Consider the following 6,000-nt stretch of genomic DNA (forward strand, 5'->3'; position numbering starts at 1 on the left):
TTAAAAATCCCAAAATATTATTTAACATCAGTAGGTAAAAAGTTTGGTAATAAAAATCGGGTTTAGATGGGCCTTATGCTAATTACGCTTTTTAATTACTAAGAAGTCCCTTAATTATGCTATTGAGCATAACTCCCATTCTAGACCCCAAACTGATGTCAAATTTTCGGGACATGCCTAAATATCAGTAGCAAAGGTTTTAGTTTATTCACATTGCTAAAAATCTCGATTTTATGCAAAAAGGGCGTTTTAGGCATTAATGAGCATAATTACGATCAAGAGCATAAATGACAAACGATTAGGCACCATGCAATATAACTTCAGAGAGTTATACTACAATGTAGTATGCTCCTAATGGAAGCTTAAAACATGGAAGAAATAAGCTTGAATGGGTCAGAACTGGAAGTCATAGCAAAAGTCAAGCTTTTGCGACTTTCGGTTATAATCTGCCCTTAGATGATTAATTGTCGGATTAGGACTGATAAAACATGTTTATATAATCATTACCAAGTCATTAGAATGTTATAATATAATTTAGAACCTCTGATTTATTAATTAGAATCATTTTTGTCATTTCTGTCCAGTTTGACTTTTTGTCAAACTACTTTGACCCGACAATTAACCAGTCAAACGAGATAATTAGGAGACACCCTTTTAGGGGTTAATCACTTATACTAATGTGGTTTCATAACCACTTTCAATTTGATCAGTGGTTAAGCCACATGTAAATAAAACGAAAGTCAAACTGATTAAGCACTAAGTTTGACTTTTAAGCAATTAAGCTAAATTAAATAACTAAACAAGTAATTAGAGGCTTACTAATGGTCCTAGCAATCTTTTCTACACTTGAAAGTCTTCTCCTTACTGCTGGAAGCTCCAGATTAAGTCCCACAATGAAATGTTGCAAGTGTGAGTCAAGAACACAAGGGGAGGTGCTCTTGTATAGGGATTTCTATGGATCTTGATTGCTTCCAGGTGTTTTAGGAGGCCCTGGGATCACCCCAGGTGTCCTAGCTACTCAATTGAACCGACTTATAGCTCCCTAGGTCGTTATAAACGAAGTAAGGCGGTGTAACAGGCCAAACCCGCACCTGGCAAACCTTTGCTGTTAACTGAAGACCGTCGCGTAGCGCGACGACAAATGGTCCCATGGTCGCGCTACGCGACCACCCATGTTACCAGCCCAACAAGTTTTAAAAGCTGGCAATTTCAGTCCCTGCTCGTTTATAATCCTTTTTAACTCCATTTTTGTCAACCAAGGCCCTTGTAGTTAATTTCTTGGAGCCCAAGTAGGTATAAACAAACTTCGTTAGACTCGGGTTCGTTAAATTCCTTTGTAAATGCAAGTTTCATCAAGTTGACGCTTTTAGCCCAAAGTTTGGAAAACATGCTTAACGATCTCGGAATCACGTGAAATTTTTATCACACATTCTCGGGAGTATATTTGAATATTACGAAGCCTTGGTTTTGTTAAAAGGCCACTCAGAGGTCAGAATTGACATATTGACACTTTTAACCCATGTAATTTATAATCTTCCGATTATTTTCACAAACGGCTTCGCATACCCAATCAATCACCCATTTAAGAATATTTCTTTCACGTGTGGTCATTCAGAGGCCCAAGTTTGGCATATTGACACCTTTAGTCCTTTCGTTTGCATATTTTCACTTGTTGTCAACTTTAGTCCCTTAAACTCAATATTTCGCATAATCGGAGTTTGGGACACGTGTCTATGTATAATTGGACACGTTTTTATGTGGTGTTACATAGTGGTAATGGTTGGGGTGCTATGAGTTGTTCCAGATTAGGGTCTGTAGATGTAGTTCCTAAGATATGAAAATTTGCTAGACTCCTATTGAGCATATCCTGAGTGTAAGCATTTGTTTCTCTATTAGCGGCTACTAGGGCACGCTGTTGCTGAAGTTTTCTAATTCTTTTTCTACGTTCATGGGCTCCTCTGCTGAACCATCCTCTCTTCTTAGGAGGGAATGGCTCTTCAGATTGTGCTTTGAGCACAAAAATCCCATCTTCTGTTTCAGCCGAATACCCTGAGATGGTAGGCTGTGAAGAGGTGCTTTTGTCCCTAGGTGAGCTGGACAACTAACGGTAAGTTTCTGAAGGTCCTTGGTCGCTCATACTGTAAACTAACAAATAGTCAAAAAATACACAACAATAAAATATGCACATATCCATGTAAATTATTTCCTAACATATTGAATAATATTTTGGGTGTCAGCAGAACACTTCTGTAGTTGAATCAGTGGCTTAGCTCTGATACCACCGTCTGTCGCAACCCCTGTCCCCTATTTTCCCAGGAACAGGCGGCCGCAGCCAGTTTCAGTGGTATCGATATTTATCAATTTGGCAGCGGAAATTACATCAGGACCGTAGTTAGGAAATATTTTATCAGAGTAAAATACCACACTTTTTATAATATTAAATACGTGGGAAATTCCCAAGTTTACAGTACACACATTTTTATAGGGATAAATCCTATTTTATTTAAATAAAAACATCTCATTATTTGGGTAACCTTTATAGCCACTTTTCCAAGCCTTCAGTGCTGTCCAGCTGGCTTCTAATTGGCTTTCACATTTTGTTACCTGAAACGCGTTTAAAAACATTTTGTCAGTGGGGAATACTGGTGAGTGAATCCCAGTTTAATCAAGAGAGGTAAAACCGTTTACAGCATTGAGGGCGATCGCGCAATTACATTTGTTTATTTTCTACTTTAATTACCACCCACGGTACTGTCAACCCGACTTATGGTCATGTTACTACTCACAATGTAGTAACAAATTTGTATACAAAATCCCAACATACCGACGATAATTGTAGAATACAAATACTCAATCACTATTTAATATAATGTAAATCATTTGAGGTTTTTGTAAAAACAGCTTGCAAAAAGGTTTACAAAAAGGAGATTACTCACATTGCTATCTTAGGGTTTTCCTTTGTGATTTCTGGTGATTATCTATTAATTACACAATGCACACGCGTTAGTATAATAACCCAATATTTACATTAGTAATACCGTCCCCGAGACAGAATCCCAACGACTACGTCGGGCAGAACCTTGACAGCCGTTACGGAACCCTAGATCAATCGGGGAGCGTATCTAATACGTAACCGGGGGTTATGATACTTACAACGAGGCAGAACTTCGTTATTTTAGCGAGTTGGGACTGAAGGCCGATGGCCACCTTATATAGGGCATGATTTCGAGTTTGTCGCACCCCGCGAAGGCCACACAAAGGGCTTACGCGGCCCGCGACATAGGGGGTCTACGGCGTAGCTTGGCCCGATCATTCTTATAGGTTCAACACGGATGAGGACACCTGGCAGCTCCGGAGGAGGCCTGGTGTCCAAGCGCTCGCGGCCCGTGTAGGATCAAAGGTAGTCTGTCGCGGCCCGCGACAGACCCATTTTAATTGTTTTTATTTTATTTTTAATTATATAAAGGTATTTTGGACCATTTCTGTTAGGAAACTTTATTTGTAAGTATTGAAGAAAATCTCAATCAACTGGATCTCTGAAGAAGATAACAGTCTTGAAGATCACAGCAAGATGAAGAAAAACAGATAGGACAACTGAAATGCAAAGTATCTACTACAAAGAATCACAAGTTGATCAAGAGTTGATTTGGATTATCAGAGAAGGTCATTTTTGATGGATCTGATGAAATATCATCAGTTTCTGACAATTCTGATCATCAAACTTTCTGATGATTTGTTCACCAGAATTTCTGATGAAGTGGTTTATCAGAAATTCTGATGAAAGCCCCACTTGTCTAAAAATCACAACTCTATCCTGCCACCCATGACCGAAGCATGATATTATTGGTTTTCATGATTACAAATGCAACTTGAATGATGGATTCAATGAATATTCAAATTGCTACTTTACGTAGGACTTATTGCATGAATAAACAATTGTTTATTCATGTCCACAGCCGTCTATAAATAGAAGGCTCGAGAGGCAGAAGATACTTGAGTTTGAAGCTTAGCTTTCATATACAAACACTCAAACTCCACTGCTCTTCTCACCCACAGAAATCAAGATTCATTTGTATTAGATAATAATCTTACAATCACCTTGTTAAACTAATTTGTTTCAAAGTGATATAAACTTGATAATTCTGTAGGTATTGTTTCTTGAAAGTCTGATTTCCATTTCCGCACATCTTTTTCACATATACTGAAATCACTTGCCATATTACGTAAAAAGAAGTTGTTAAGGCCAAACTGGGTCCAACAATTGGTATCAGAGCAGATTGAATAAATTATTTTCAAACGATCAATCGCTCTTCTTCTTTTTTCTAAATATAGCCAGCTTTCAAACCTGGAATAATGCTTTCAATATTGGTTCTATGTCCAAACCTCCGAGTCTGGTCAGGGAGGATTGCCCCAATGGAAAATCAGGATGGTCAATTTCCTTAATGGTCATGACCGAGCTCTGTTTAGATCCATTGAAAGGGGTACACATATACCAATGACTGAAATACCTGCAATTCCAGCAAATGACCAACTACCTGCTATCCCTGCCTCCCGAGCTCCCAAAAGTGAAATACTTTGGAGTGTGAAAGACAAGGAACTGGTAGCAGGGGATGAAAGAGCAAATCACTCTTAATAATGGCCGTCCCCAATGACATATTTTCACAAGTTGATGCTTGTGCATCAGCCAAGGAAATATTGGATCAGTTGGAAAATCTTTGTGAAGGAGGAGAAAGGATGAAAAGAAACAAGAGAACAAACAACGTCTCATCCTGTGAAAGGTTTAAAAGTTTACCTAATGAAAAGTTAAATGACACATATCAAAGGTTCACAAAACTTTTAAACGAGCTAAAGAAATTTGGAATAACTAAATCAAATGATGAAAGAAACATAAAATTTCTTGATGCTTTGCCTAGAGAATGGAGAAGTCTCACAATGACTTTGTCCTCAACCTTAGAACTAGGAAACATGAGTCTTCATGACTTATATAGCATCTTGATCCCCAGAGAGGAAGAAATATTTGAAGAAACCATTCAAAGAGGGGGATCTTTAGCTCTTATCTCAAACTCACAAAGACAAACAACTTCCGATGATCCACAACCATCAAACAGCCTGAGTTTTGAAACTTCTGATTCATCATCAGATTTTTCAGCTTTTGCTGATGCAATAGCACTGCTCACTAAAACATTTGAGCAGAGGTTGAGAGGACGAGGTCAGAGGTACCAGAGGAGTGATAGAAGGAGGATGGATGATAGATCTAAAGAAGAAGTAAGATCTAAGGATAAAGGAAAGGCTGAGGTGGTGTGTTACAAGTGCAAGCAAAAAGGTCATTATGCATCTGAGTGTAAGACTAAGAAGCTGAAAGATGTTGCTTACTATGAAAAGAAGCTTGAGGAAGCTAAGAAGCAACAACAGCAAGTCAGCTTAATTGCTGGAACAGATACATGGCTATCTGATGATTCTTCTGATGAAGAAGAAGAAGAAGAAGAAATGGCCAACTTCTGTCTCATGGCACTTTCTGATGACATACCAGAGACTTCAGGACAACAGGTAAGTTTAGACAATCTTGATCTTGAACACAAGCTAAATGAGCTCATGTCAGATTTTTTAAACTTGCAAGTTAAACCTCAATCAGATGGTAAAAAATCTGATGAATTGCAGAGGACCTTGAATAAAATCATTCTTGAAAACCAATTACTTATAGGACAAAGTTTAGATCAAAGAGCTAAAATTGAGTTCTATGAAAGTGAAAGAAGAGATCTTTACAAGAAAATCAATGATAAAGAAATTAATGTAAAAGGTTTTCAAGAAGCAAAAGAATTCATAAATTTCATAGAGTCTACTCCAAAGAACAAAGGAGAAGGTTTGGGTTATATGAGAACAAATAATAAGAAACCCACTGTCTTTGTAAAAGCAGCTCAACAGATTTCTGATAAATTCTTATCAAAATCTGATTCTGAAACTTGCAAATCAACATGTTCTGAATACTCCTTTGATAAGCCA

The sequence above is a fragment of the Helianthus annuus genome, chromosome 8, assembly GCF_002127325.2.
Source record: "Helianthus annuus cultivar XRQ/B chromosome 8, HanXRQr2.0-SUNRISE, whole genome shotgun sequence".
NCBI classification, from domain to species: domain Eukaryota; kingdom Viridiplantae; phylum Streptophyta; class Magnoliopsida; order Asterales; family Asteraceae; genus Helianthus; species Helianthus annuus.